This window comes from Oxyura jamaicensis, chromosome 1 (genome assembly GCF_011077185.1).
Source record: "Oxyura jamaicensis isolate SHBP4307 breed ruddy duck chromosome 1, BPBGC_Ojam_1.0, whole genome shotgun sequence".
Classification (NCBI taxonomy): Eukaryota; Metazoa; Chordata; class Aves; order Anseriformes; family Anatidae; genus Oxyura; species Oxyura jamaicensis.
This window is the reverse complement of record NC_048893.1, coordinates 96,250,276-96,265,182: the sequence shown is the minus strand read 5'-3', so window position 1 is coordinate 96,265,182 and position 14,907 is coordinate 96,250,276. Positions and strand designations below refer to the sequence as shown.

At 36.9% G+C, this 14,907-nt stretch overlaps 1 long non-coding RNA gene across 1 annotated transcript; it reads right to left on the bottom strand.

Moving 5' to 3' along the window:
• Positions 1-4,586: 4,586 nt before the first annotated feature.
• Positions 4,587-14,401, bottom strand: LOC118160535. The gene is made up of 2 exons (XR_004747551.1): positions 14,296-14,401; positions 4,587-5,628 (listed from the first exon to the last, which is right to left on the bottom strand). It is a non-coding gene; the product is annotated as an uncharacterized LOC118160535 (long non-coding RNA).
• Positions 14,402-14,907: the final 506 nt, after the last annotated feature.

Below are 14,907 nucleotides of genomic sequence, written 5' to 3'. Positions count from 1 at the left end.
TAAAAGCTGGGCATATTTTATTATTCCTCTCAGGATATGCATCATGCCTTTCCCCCACCCAGTGTTTTCTGTTGTTATTGATTATCAAGTTTCACCCCTCAGTAAAATCAGTCTTAGCAAAAGTAGTACTGTTTTGGGGTGGTTTTTGTTTTATTTTGTTTTGTTTTTCCTTCTCTCTCTCTCTCTCTCTCTCTCCTATGGATAGATGCAGATGTTGTTGTGGAGATATTGTTGACAGATGAATAGAGTAGTAGCAAACAGCAAACTATCTGATGTCTAATTAACACATAAATTACAGTGAAGTCAACAAGAGTGTTAAGAAGCACATCTTTTCCATGTACTTCAGAAAATTGTCTTACTATGGCTTGTGACATTGGTCCAAGAAGCAGGCAAGAGTGATGTGCTTCTCATTGCTCACCAACAGTTATCTGAAAATGATATTGCAATAGCCAGCTGAAGAATGGCTGAGTGGTAAAGTACAGTTCTTACAGGTATTAACATTTTTAAGACCAAAACCTGCTTAGGCATGACTTAAGCCTGATGAAACCTACGGAAGTCCTCTGGTAGCCTCTTTGGGCTTTGGGTAATGGGTAGATCTATGATATTCTTCACTAAATATTACTTAGGAGTTAAACAGAGAGGACGTGAGTGCACTCTGTGAGATACTGATGTCCCCTTGTTTCCAATGGAGGAGTCTTCCTCAGAAGAGCTATCAGTGTGATTACAAATAAAATGTCTCTGAAGAGTAAACCAGCAGATTGAAGATGTTTTGTTTCTAACAACAGAGTGTCAGCTTTTAGTTATGCAGATGTCTACAGTTCTTATGGAAAAGGCATAGAGTGACACTTCTATAACCTAAGTATAAACAAGTTTGCTTGCAGCCAATGTTAGAAATGCAACTGAAGCCAGACTAAATACTTAATATTATTACTGTTCATAGATTCACTGCTTCTTAGGTCAGAAAGAAAAAAATGTCAGCAACTCATCACCTGCTTTGAATAACAGAGGATATAGATTTGCATCATCTAATCCATAGATCTAACCAAAAACTTTTTGTTGACTGATACTGTCTTAGTAGGCAAACCTTAGCTTCAATGCTTTAAAGGATGGACTATCTAAAAGAGATAAGGTATTTCTACAACTGGGGCTAAAGTAAAAGCAGTAACATCTTGTGTAAGCATGTGTATGACTGAACAGTTTTAATTTTGGCAGAAAAAAATAGGCAGAATAACTACCACTTTAATTTTTGGCTCTGCTTTCAGTACTCATATGGCATACGTGAGAACGTGTGTGAGTCCAAAAGAATAGAAAGAAAAGAAAGCTCAAATCCAAGTAAGCTTGATTTGGTTTTTACCCCAAATTTCCCACATATCTAGATAGAGAAGTTTAGTTTTACTTTCATGACTGATTTAACAGCATAGTATGTGACAAAACCTCAAAATATCCATGACTTCGGCAATTTTACAAGGCTATCTACTTGTGCTTAGAGAATGATTACAGAGGTCAGTTAGGAAGCCTGTTCTGAATGTTAATGGAAGGCCCTTATTCTTGAAAAGGGCTCTATTCATAGTAGCTCTCTAATTCATGTTTATGTCACACTGAAGCTAATGCACCTAAGTGCAATTCTAATAGTAAAAGACTTGAGCACTAGACCTCACACAGAAATTATACCTGAGACATCCATACAGATGCAGAACCAGGAATGCTGGAAAAATCTGAAGCAAGAAGAACTAGTTAATGCCAAGATCTTGGCCTCTACACAGCTCCATCTGGGCAATTCCAGTGCCATGACAGGATTATGGTGATAGCTGGTAATCTTCACCAGCTGAAGATTAATTTTCTAATTAAAGGAGTTACACGAAGGATTAACTCTGTAGTCTGTGTGAAGAAATGGCCTGACTTCCACCTGGCCTGATTCTTCATATTTTTCAAGCATCTTGAAAACAGAGAATAAATTTTTCAAGCATCTTGAAAATAGAGGGGAGAAATTATACATAAATTAGCTAAAATCCCCCAATAGATTATGCCACTCAGCTTTCTTACCATCAATAACTGAAAGGACCCTTATAGTTTGTTTTGGGGTTTGGGTTCTTGCTTTCATTTGTTCTTATTGAAATATGTTGTTCTTGGTTTTGTAGTACCACACAAGAGACCTTTCAGTTCAGACTTTCCACTATATGGCAAATGTCTCTACAGGCCAATGCAGGGTAAAGTCTGCTGAAATCAATGTCTCTCCTCCATTCTCATCATGATTCCATGCAGTTTCATATTAAAAGTAATGTGGGTAAACATTTTCTGCAGAAGCTTTTTCCTTCCTAGAGAATTGCTTTGGTCAATGTTTTGTTCTTGTGATTTTCTTATTTTGAAGAAAGAAAAGGAAAATTATGGAAGTGATAGTCTTTCTATGTAATTATAATTTTAATAGAAATAGTTTATTCCAACAGACTTCAGTCTGCAACAGTTTTTCTTTGAAGCTGTCTGATAAAAAGATGGTGGGCACTCCTCTCAGCAAGAAAAAGAAACCCCAAAGAACTTCATTTTCGGAGCAGCAGCATTCAGGAGTCCTTCAAATGACATTCTTTATAAAGCTGTTACTGTATCACAGGCCAGATTAAAGTGAATTTACTAAGTCGTAGTTATTCTTAGATCTAAATATGTCTTTAGATGACCTTCCTGATCTAATCCAGATCATGAGCATGCTTAACATCTTTTCCTATATATTTCGTGGAAGTGACTGAAATGCAATGCAGTATCAGCACTACCCATATTTGTAATTTATCTGGGAGGTGTTCTTATAAATGATAAGCATGGTTCTCCTTTTACTGTTATACTTTTATGAAAAGCTCATCTAACCCCCTGATATCCTGAATAGGTGTTCCATTATAAAGGACATGAAGTTTTTTGCTATTGTAATACTTTGGGGTTTTCTTTCTGCAAAAGGTATTAAGTTTTTGAACTTAAAACCACTAAGGGAAAAAAAAAAAAAAAAAAAAAAGTGAGAGAAAACTAAAAGAACTAAAAAAAAAAAAAAAAGAAAAAAAAGCTGTGGGATTCTTTGTTTCTTGTTTGTTTGTTTTTAAATTGAATCATCTATATTTAAATATCATTTGTCAAAATACACTCTTTATTCCTAGACATCACCTATCTTTAATGTCATTAGTACCTTGTCCTCCAAATCTGAAGGTGAAGTAAACAAGACCTAATAAAATATGATTTCAAGACAAGAAAAAACTTCATTGTTATGTTACTTCACTATTTCCATTATCTGGAAGAGATTTTTTAGAATTAAACTTTCCCAAATTAAAACAAGGAATGACCCACCTCCAAGAAGGTGCTGAAAAGTTTTGTACCAAGTACAGCACAAATTAGAGAGGATCTATAACAACTGGCAGATGAATATGACTTAGCAGTCTAGTTTGAATGCTGTGTCCATTGATGCATTTAAATGTTTTCCAATCAGGGATGATAATAATAGTTTTCCCAGACTGCATATAATTTCCTATCATTATGATAATGTCCTGGAAGCCTTGATATCAGACTAAAAGAATATATTTATTTAAAGAATATCTTTATTTAAGCTTATGTTTAAATGACTTGCAAGTATAATCCTCAGCAGGCTACAGCACCAAAGCGAATGTTTGTTGAGGAGTGTATTTGTAATCTGTTATGAACTGTTTGAGCAAAAGTTTCTAATATGCAGTTTAACTTGGCTGGTTTGCAAGAAGGCAGTCCTTTTCCTTGCTGAATTAAAAAGGCAAAACTGAACTTTTCTACCAGGCCCATTGTGTGACCAGAGAGACACAGCACCCTCCTGATTCTGAGTGCCCAGGAACATCTGGGTACGGTTTATAGGAAAAGATTTATTGCTTCCAGCTGGGAAAACCAAGAAGAAGGTATTCCTAATATAATTTTCTATATTTTGTGGAGCACAGATATTAAGTATATCCATGATACACAGACAACACAAAATATAAGAATAAATGTCCCCATTTACAATGAGATGTAATATTTCTACTTATATCCAGTGCTGACGTAAATTGAAATAAGGATATAGCTTCAATCTATTGTTCATGATGAAGAATAAGCTGCAAGAGAAAAACAACTGTATTACCGATGGCAAGAGCTCTGTGACCCGACCTTCAAATTTGAACATACAGCCTACCTTGACACCATAAGCATGCTTGGAGAAGGCAGCAGCTGTGCCTAAATAACTGCAATTTAATACAACACTGGAAGACAGAAAATGTGAAAAGCTCTTCAGAAAATATCCCTAGTACCATGTCATTAAAATTGTTTATCAGTTAGTGAGTCAAGAAATTAGGGCACTAAAAAGATGGCTGTGGTGAAGGTCCAAAGAACACAAGTCTATTACTGAAGCTCAGAGACCAGCAAGCACACGTTTTCCTTTAAATATGTGACCTTGTTTTCTCTCTCTCCTTTATACTTTTAATTTACTTCTGAACTGAAGAAGAATCTTCTTTCTTGGCAGATCTAACCTTGTTCTTTCTTCTGCTCCTTACACACCTGACTCAGTTCTTTCTGTTGAGCTTAAAGCATATCTACTTCTGGCTCTGCAGCATACCAAAAGCTACATTCACTGGGTGGTTACACTCCCAAGTGGGGGACAGAATGAAGCAATTTGTTAGGAGTGCTCATGGCAGAGCCAAGATGTCCTGTATTAACTTCTTTACTTAGCCCAATAAACTTCGAAGGTCACATTTTTTCAATCAGAACATTTTTCAGCAAAAGAAGGAAAAGGCCTCTCCTTCTGAAATGGATACTTTTGGAGACTTTGTGTTTTGTTCAAGTTATTCTTTTTGTCTATGGCTAAGTGATCCCAAAAATATTTCATCTGTGTTTCTGAAAGCCAAGATTTTATCAAAACATTTCAAAAAAATTGGAAAATAAAATTGGACTTCTGGGTGCTCAGCTGTTTTAGTTGAATGTTTCTGTTAATATTTTTAAACAAAACATTTCTTGAGTTTGTCTGTCTTATGGAAAATGCTTACCATTTTCTAATCAACTCCAGTTACAATAGCTATGGCTTTGGGCCGAGGAATCTACGTACCTTCTGGAGGCAGAGAGCTAGAAAGGGCCTGACTGTCTCACTTAAGCTGGTCAAAACCTTTGCTTTCTCATAGGTACCTTATTACCTCAGTTTACTGTTCCTCAAAACCTAGCATTTACTACTATTACTTCACAACAAGCATGCAGACAACATATTTAAAAAGAGCTTTCAGCAGGCCAGTTTTAAACTTGGTTTCCATGAAGATGAAAAGACATACAGATCTTTATTTTACACTACTGAGAGCCCCAGAGCAGATTTTCTTGAAGTGCTGCTTCAGTGCTGAGACTTGTTGAAATTATCCAAGACTTTCTAGTTGCTAAACTATTGCTTTCCATATGCAGTGTCCACTTTGAAACCCTTGCTCATTCTTTCCTGCATCTGGCATGAATTTCCAGGGGGGTGGGGTGGGCTCTGCGGTCTGCATGAGAAGAGCGCAACTTCACAGCTGCTGTTTCCTTCCTCTGACAACGCAAAAATATCTTCAAGGGGGGAATCCCATTTAACATGCAAGTGGTAATACCAAAGATGTTTCAGCTTCTCATCCTCTTTGTGACATTGTCCTGAAACAAAACAGTGCTGCTAATATTAGCCTGTAGGCTCCCCCCTCTCAAGTCTTCAACCCTTTTCTTAACTCTTATCATGACAGGGCTCAGCATAAATACTATAAAATCAAAATGCAGCTTAGCTATACACAGAAAACAACTTCTTTGAGGATGTTCATTCTCTTTTAGATTTCTTTCTTGGCCAGCTTTAATTTTTACACATGAGATTATATTCAGTTATGTGCAAAGTAGAAGAGCAATCACAGATTTTTTTTTTTTCTTTTTTTTTTTTTTTTTGAATTTAGAATTTATAGAATTTCTGTATGCTGACAAAGCTGGTTATATGGGATGTTTTGCAATGGGATAAAGTAATCATACTAAAGACAGGGTAATGTCCTTAAGTATAACATAAATACCAAGTAAAGCATACTATAGACATGAGCTAAGAGCCAGTGGATAAGTTTCTCCAGTCCATAGAGAGTGTAGCTAATCCTAGGCTTAATAAAGAAAACTGGGCACTCGAGAGCAGCCTCAGAGACCAGTCAGAAGCAGCCAGCACACTGCCATTGCTCACACTGTGCATCACAGCACATCATATCACTGTAGCATCACAGTTCATCAAGCTAGAGGTGTCCTCAGCTCTGGTTTGGCCTACTTCCTTCTCTTCTCTGTCCATTCCCCTGGGCAGCAGAGAAAGCAGATGCTACAGCCAGGTGCCATATCTGTCCCAACAGGCAGGAGAGTGCAGTGTCACTTTTCTCTCTTCACACACCCACAGCCCAGCTGGGCCCAGCTGGCCATGCCTGCCCACTGGACAGGGAACACTTGTGATTTACAACCACTTAGACTACCTGAATTAAGCACTGACAGCCTAAGTGTTTTAGAAGAGCTTTGTCCTTAGAGGAGTTTTCTTCACATGCTGAGTTTCTCAGAAAGAACAAATATTTTTGATCCAACTGCCAGCCTGGCTTATCTTCTAGGGGGCTGGGATTTTCAGTACCTTTCCACAGTGCCACGCATGTTATGAGTTTATATGGGAATGTCCATTCCTCTTCTTCAAATAATGTAAGCTATACAAGGTGTGTTCAAAACCGAAAAGCAAGTACAAGAGATGTGTAAAACCTTAAACTGTCTAAATGCACTTTAGTAGTCAACATTCATCACATACATGCATTCTTAAAAACATCTGAATTTTGGCCAGTGCAACAGTTACTATAGCTGACTATTTTTTGAATGATGAGTGAAAAAAACACCTTAAAAGGGCAATGATCAAACTCATTCTGTGAAGGAGATTAGTATCTGTTTGGGAATTGTTCAGGCTGGAGGGATCTCACTGGGTCCTGAGTGACTCAAGTTAAATATATTAACTCCCGTTTGTTTTCACTACAGTAAATTGCCAATGGATAATTTCTACAAAGTTCTTTCCTCTTCATCTCTTCCCAGGTTTTGTGTACACACTTAGTCCTTTGGAATCTACCTCCTGCTATTATAAACCTTGAGTGCTTTGATTTAAAACTTGCTGATTAGCATATGTAGTTTCCTTAAGCCAGTATCTAAATAAAATCTAAATACTAAGTCTCCCTTCTCTACAATAGTGTTTTCATGGTCAGCCCTTGTTTAATAGCTGAGATTTACTCAAAATACCATGCAGCTGGAGCAAAAATGAGTTTTCACAGTGACATATATCTTGAGAGTATTAAGGATGACTGGAGTTTTGTGGGTTTGTCTTATTATTTGTCTTATCATTACAGTCTTTTGGTTTTGGTTGCTGGGTTGTTGGTTGTTGCTGTTGTTCTTGTTTGTTTTTAGATAACCAGGAATTGAAATCCAAAGTGAAAAGCATTCCTCCCTTTCATCCTTTTCTTCCAAACAACAGTCAGACCATTTCAAGGGGGAGAAGAAATAGTAAACAAAGAATATTTTTTGTTGATGGGTCAGTTGCAGTTTTATGTAGGCTGAAAAGTAGATTGTAATCCTATGAAATGGCAGCATACTTTTGTTCCTCCCTCCCTGCCCCCATCCTGAAAACACACATGGCTTGACAAAATGCCACTAGAACGTGCTTGAAAACAGTGATCTCATTGTGAAGGCTGAAAACTTAGGGCTCGGTATAGTTGGATGATTGAGAAGCACAACATGCTCAACAGATGTAAAAACTGTATAATTCATGACTTTCTCAAGTGGGGAATGAGCTTCCACAGCCAGTTACTAAACCGCTGCAAGAGGTGTAAAATATCCAGCGATTTCCTATGTGAGTGCACCAACTATTTCAGATATGCACATACTACTTGTGAGTTTTGGCTAGTGGTCACTGGGGTTATTTCTCTCTGCTCTGTTCCATACTTGTTTTGGGGTATTTTAATAAGAGAGGAGAGACTTAACATTTTATCCTCGGTTTTCCTATTAGACGGATGGGAGGTGTGGGGGGAAGGGAACAAGCAAACAAACTCTAAGCAACTTAAGTCCAGAGAAAACTTAAAAGGAGATTACAAACCTCGGACTTCCCACTTGTCTTAGTGAGCTGGCAGGAAAGCCAGTTTAAGCCAACTGTGTGTGTGGTTCCCTTGGGTCTACAATCCTGCATAGACCTCCCTGGCAGATTATAAAATTTTGGAAAACTAAGCTGAGGCCCACACTATCCCTTTTCCTTTTTTCAAAGGGTTTTCATGTCTTGCTCTCTTCTGAACCTCAAAAACCAAAGCAATTCATTTCTGAAACTTTTCTAAAAATGCCTAGGCTTTGTTCCTTTAAAATTAAGCAGAAGTCTCTGCTACTGCACATAGTTTCTGCAGGGCCTCACAGGGGATGGCTGCTGATGTTTCTTGCTTCCAGATCCAGCAGGCAGCTGGAAGACATTTTATCTCCCTATACTATAGGTTAGAATAGTGTCAAGGCTGTCTAAATTGTGCCCAGAGGACTTCTTGCTCACTGAAGACTGTCATTCTTACCCTGGCTGCGTCTTCTCTCTCCAGACATTCTTCAAAATGAGAGTATAGTTATCCCTGCCTTTGTAAAACTACTTTGTACCAATACTGTTAATGGACTCACATGCCTGAAGAATAACAACATAAAGATCAAAGTTTGGTACAATCGTGAGTGCCATGGTGCCAGCATCTGATTGGAGACCACCCTGAAAAGTTAACCCAGGAAAAAAAAAAAAAAATCAACCCTGGAAAATCAGGTATATCTCAGTACACGTATGTTTTGAAAGTTTTGAAAGAGGATCTCTTCCCATGAAGAGCATGGATGAGTCAAAATTATGGCATACTCTTCACCTGCAAGAGGTAGGAAGAAGTCTGCCCAAATTAACACTGCTCTTTAATTTAAAATTTGTAGAACCTTCCAGGCAGCTTGCCAGCCTTCACAGCTATTGGCAGGTAGAAGAGGATGGAGCAGGAAACAGAGGGAATATTCCTTCTGGGACTACACAGACTCTGAAGGTAGATGTTGATTTAGAAATTTCATTTGGCACCTGTTTCCTATGCAAGTTCACCAACTATTTCAGATATGCACATACTACTTGTACCTACAATTGGGATTACTTGTACTTAGTAGATGGCTTTTTTTTCTTTTTTTGTACCTAGAACATGGCTTTTCTGATGTCAGTGGAGTTTGCTCACTCTATCAGGGGCAATGCCACTGGTTTCAGTGGAGCCAAACATAATATGTAATTTTACTATTTTTCTTTAATGAAATAAAGTTAGCCCTTCACTATAACTTCAAAATCATGGAAAACAGACATTGCCAGAATTGGTTTATCATCAATGTGATCATGACTTCATCTAAAGAACAAGGAATATCCATTTTATTAAGCAAAAAATACATTGGATCAAAGTTATTGTGCATTTTCATTCATGTTCCTCCCTCTCTATAAGATTTGTTGTTAAAAGTAATCCCAATCGTAGGTACAAGTAGTACTTACTTGTACCTTGTAACTATGGTTATTGTGATGTTCATAACTGCTGTCCCCTAGCATTAGTTTATCACTGCTGCCATGTGATAGCTATTTGTGACTGTATTTTCATGCTAAACCTCATTTAAAGAGACTTGTAGCTTCCCCTCTTGCTTTACTGTTCTGAGTAGAATTTCTCTTACTCATTGCTTGCCTAAGCTGCATCGTTACTCCTGGACATTTCTGAGGCTGTCCACATGTAAAAAATAACAGGTTGTCCAGCTGTTATATACAGTCAAATTATTTATTGAGCTGGAATAAATCACCTCCCCTTTTCTCCCCCTTTTTCTTTTTTAAGGGTTCAGCTTTGGCAGGTGCCTTCTCCTGAATGCAGAACTCATGCTTTGCCCTGATTGAAAATATTTGATTTCACAGATCACAGTTCAGAAGTAGCAAGAATTAGGTTAGAGTTAGTTTTAATTTATCCTAGACCTTACAGAGAAAGAAGGTGCATGTCTTCAGGTAGACACAGGCTCACAACACAAGAATGACCTCACTGTTTGGAAAAGAAAACCTTCCTATCCCTTTCTTAGGGGATAATTTTTTTTTCTCCCTCTCTACCGATTCATTTTCCTGATGTAGTTAAAGAAGCCCTTTCCATTCCTCTGTTTTGATCTCTTCCTTCTACCTCAAGAAAAAGTCCCACTTTCATGTACAGAATGAATAAAGAAAAATAAATTCTGTAAAGGTGCTTGACACTAAGTTAATATTGCAAAACTACGAAAACAGACAACCTGCCCTCAAGAGCTTTCTGCAGGTATGAACATGCTACACTGCTATAGATGGTGATGGTGTGAAAAAGTTGAAGAGGTAAATGATAAGTTTGCAGAGCCTTGGCTTTCCTCTAGACTTCACAGCTCAAACTGGCTGGTTTGTCATTTGGAGGAACTTTAGCAAAAACTGACCACAATTTGTCTCATGTTTTAGTTGTACTTTAGTTTATAAAGGAAAGTTTCATTTTAGCTTTACCTTTTCACCTGAATTTAGCCTGCTAGCCAATTTTCTGCATAACTGATTAATGTATTTTTACCCCAGGGACAAACATCAGTAAACCACCGTCTTTAATGAAAATGACTTACATTGTACACTCATCCTTGTCCAAAATGATGCCTACTCCAAATGTAGTGATAAAAAGAAATCTTTATGACTTTTCTGGTTGAGAAAGGTGGAGGACAGCTGGACACTTACTAAGAAGGAAGAAATACAGACTGAAGAGACCACCTATAATGCACAACTTTGTTTCATTCAGCCCACAGTCATAAAGGACATTTTTTTGCTATGCATTATTGCTGAATAGCAACAAAGTATAGCAACTCAACTGACTGAGGAAATCAGTGACAGACTTTCTATGATTTCAGTGTTTCTACAGTTGAGAGCTTTCACAGTTCACCCACAGCTTATCCATCTTAAACAGTTTTTATTATTGTTTACTTGTGATCTAAGACATACTACAGTAACATATATGTTCATCGTCTGGTTCATTGCATGGGATCCCCTTGGTCACAGTTTTGGCAAAACATGGCTTTTCTGATGTCAGTGGAGTTTGCTCACTCTATCAGGGGCAATGCCACTGGTTTCAGTGGAGCCAAACATAATATGTAATTTTACTATTTTTCTTTCATGAAATAAAATTAGCCCTTCACTATAACTTCAAAATCATGGAAAACAGACATTGCCAGAATTGGTTTATCATCTTGACTTCATCTAAAGAACAAGGAATATCCATTTTATTAAGCAAAAATACATTGGATCAAAGTTATTGTGCATTTTCATTCATGTTCCTCCCTCTCTATAAGATTTGTTGTTAAAAATAATCCCAATCTCCATGGAGAATGGGAGAAAATGTCAGTGGTGAAGGGTATGTTTCATATGACTTGCATTAAGTAATTTACACCAGAGCTGATGCTTCATTCTGAAGACTGCCATTGCACCTAGCTTTTTTACCTGAGCACATGCTCTCTCCAATACAATAGTGAGAAGTAACCTCCTAGGATAGATGCTTTGAGTTACAGCTGAGTAACTCTTTTCTACCCTAAATATGGGAAGGCTGGGATGACATAGGCAGCTACTCCAGGGTAAAAAAGCATAGTCTGAACATTGGTCAGTTCCTTTTTTTTCCATGACCTGTGTGGTCTAAACCTTAGTAATCTGTGAAACTACCTTTCAGTTACTGCTACAGTTCAAACCAGCAGGACTGCTCATGTTATTATCTTCCCAGCAGCGGAGCAGGAACTGGTGGCAGCGATATTTCCATTCAAATTAACCCACCATTCATGTCCTCCCTAGGCATCTCAGACTCACATAGAACATGTTAACTCTCAAGAAACCCTGCAAAACATTGTTACCTAATGTTACTTTTGGTAAGGGGAAAATTGCATGGAAAATGGGCAAGTCATACAACTGCTGGAAGACATTTGTATTCCAGTTACTTAAGTTTTGGAATCTGGCTTAGTCTGAAAGGCTTTGTCATTATCTATATTTTTACTATATTTATAATTATCTGTGTAAATTGAGGACAGGCACTTTTAAAGTTGAAAGTAAATATTGGCTCAACCCATATTTCAAAATATTCTACATAGCAAAGTCCTTCTGAAAGCATTTTGGTGACCTTGCTTGGCATTGCTGCAGCATAATTACCCTCCATTCTCTCACAGAGAGGAAAGTTGGATACTTCAGTCAAAATAAGCAGACTTGCTTGCTTAAAGTCCTACTTACAAAAGTAAACCCAAAATAATGAACTAACTTTGATTCTTAAATAAACGTTTTTGAGATTGTTATTTTAACACATCTGGTAACATGTAATGGCCTATTCTGAGTCTCACAAGCATCTATCCATATCTACCGGTCCCAAATACTCATGAGCAGAAAATAACCCACTACAAGTTCTTGTTTTCTAATTTGTCTTCTGGTATGAATAATTTTAACTAAATGTTTTACTGAGCCTACTGTATTTTTTAAGCAGGTGTCCAGATCAGGCAAGAGGATAAGAGATGTTAATAAGAATCTCTTGTACTCAGGGAATCTCCTGTGATTCCTGAAGATGTTCAAAAACAAAATCATTGCATGATGTGGACCAACTAGTTAAAGAAAAAAAGAAAGGGCCTCTTGAACACTACAAGGATTCAAAATTCAAATTTCTTGAAGTGCCTCAATTGAGTAAACATGTGTGCTATTTTAATAGATCTTCTGATCAGAGTAGATTAGACAATTACATGAATATTGAAATTTATCTTAAAACATTCTAAAACGTAATATTGGTGAAAGTAAGATAATTTAAGAATAGTTTGTATAAAACTTAGATGAATAATATATACAAAGTTCCCATTGTATGTCAAGAAAAAATAGATCAAATTATGGTGAATTAGATTCTTTCAAGAGGGTCCTGGCATACAATGGCACTATATACTATGCTATTGTTCTAACTTCCTTGTCATGTGATTTGGTGACATTACAGAACTCCTCATATATCTGTTTTTCACAAAAGTTTCCACAACTTCTGGCTTCTGTAACTCTCAGCAATGATGTAATCAAAACTAATTCTAAAGTCAGAAAATGCATTGTTAATAGGTCAGTGTGATTAAAAAATGCCTTTCCATATAATGTGCTAATATTTTCATTCTCCATATTATTTTTATATTTATATATACACACACCACATTAATATTAAATGTGCATTTACTGACTAAACTCCAAAGATTAGTTTCTCTACTTTCTTGATGTATACTTACGGGCATTTTATAAACAGAAGTCATCTTTAACTGTTAGTGTCCTGTAAATCTTAGTATTATGTCAACAAAATGTTAAAGTGAAAGAGTAAATTCTTTATAATTCCATAAAGTTTTTTTGTTTGTTTGTTTTTTTCCTCAGAAAACAAATTTCACATGACACAAATGACTAAGTCTTATATTAATTTGGTAGGTTTGTAGCCTGGAATAATATGAAGAGTTTCCAGATAAACCCTTCATTTTTCTGAATTGTTAAATGAGTTTTACTAACCATAAAACTTAGTCACTTTTTTTTATTTTAATTTTACTCAGTATGATTTCTATACAGCTGAGGAAAACACCTGCTATTAAAGAAAATGTAAATTTATATTTTACCCTAAAGTCTTTCAGAAACTCTTTCCAATATTAGCAAACATTACCTGGAGAGTACTTATCTAAGTTATCTTAAATTGTTCAGACATGAAGAGGCATTGCAATATTCTTTTCCACTTACCCAGTGGAATCAATACACAAATTCCACAGTTCATTCACACAGGTGCCTTGCTTGCTAGCAAATGTATCAAACTTTAGATCTAGTTAAAGTAGTTTTTGGTCCATGGTGGTATGTCACTAATATCACCATAGTCTTTTTCTATGAAGTAAGGAAAGATCCATAATTTGTTCAAGATGGTACTATGAGACCCTCAAACCATCTTTCTGCCTATGTGGTTACAGTAAATCAGAGGAAAAAAAAAAAAAAAGTTATTCTTTTATGAACCTACTAAAGTTTGGCTGCTAGTAAAGCAAGTTTTGTTGTTGTTGTTTTTGTTTTTTAATTATTATTAAGCAAAATTTGTGAGTTGTACCAGGGGTTCAGCCTGTAAATCTCATAAATTGCAGGGAATTCATTACCATAAAAACTATTTTACTGTGTTGGTGTTATGTCTCTGAATAAGGGAAGCAATGCCATGGAATAATGCCTGTATGCAAATCACCATCATGGAGCTAACCTAGTAAAGGCAGAATCACCTCTTGCTTTTTGCTTCCTCTTCTGTGGGTATAATTCCCAACCAAACAGCATAGGGAAAGCTGCTGGTCCTCTGTGATCCCAGGGAAAGTCCAAGTAAGTAGGGACTTATTTTAAACTCCCAGGGACTTATTTTAAACTGCAGTAATTGATAAACAAGCTTTTTATTTTAATGAAAGCTAGTACTTCCTCCACTCTTCCATGACATAGAGAATGCCAGAAGCCAAATCTCTTATATAGATTATTGTGAATATACAGCCAGACCTGTTTTCAATGACTTTTCCTGAGTCATCCCTAGGTATTACAAAGTATGAGACAACATGAGTGAAGGTGGCAGAGACTTGCTCCTAGGGCTGGCTTCATCTCTGCGGTAGCAGGGATGCCATCTAAATTTAGACTAGAATCTGGGCAGCCAACAGAGTAATTAATCACTGGAACAAACTGCCAAGGGTGATGATAGTGACGGCCACCAAAACAATTAAAAAGGGTAGTTTAAGGCTATTCTGCTGTCTCTACAATAAATTACACCTAGGCCATTGAGGTATAAAAGTTGAGTATCATGGACAATGTTACTCCCTTGTCAAGAGGAGGAAATTGTCATTTGTATCCCCACC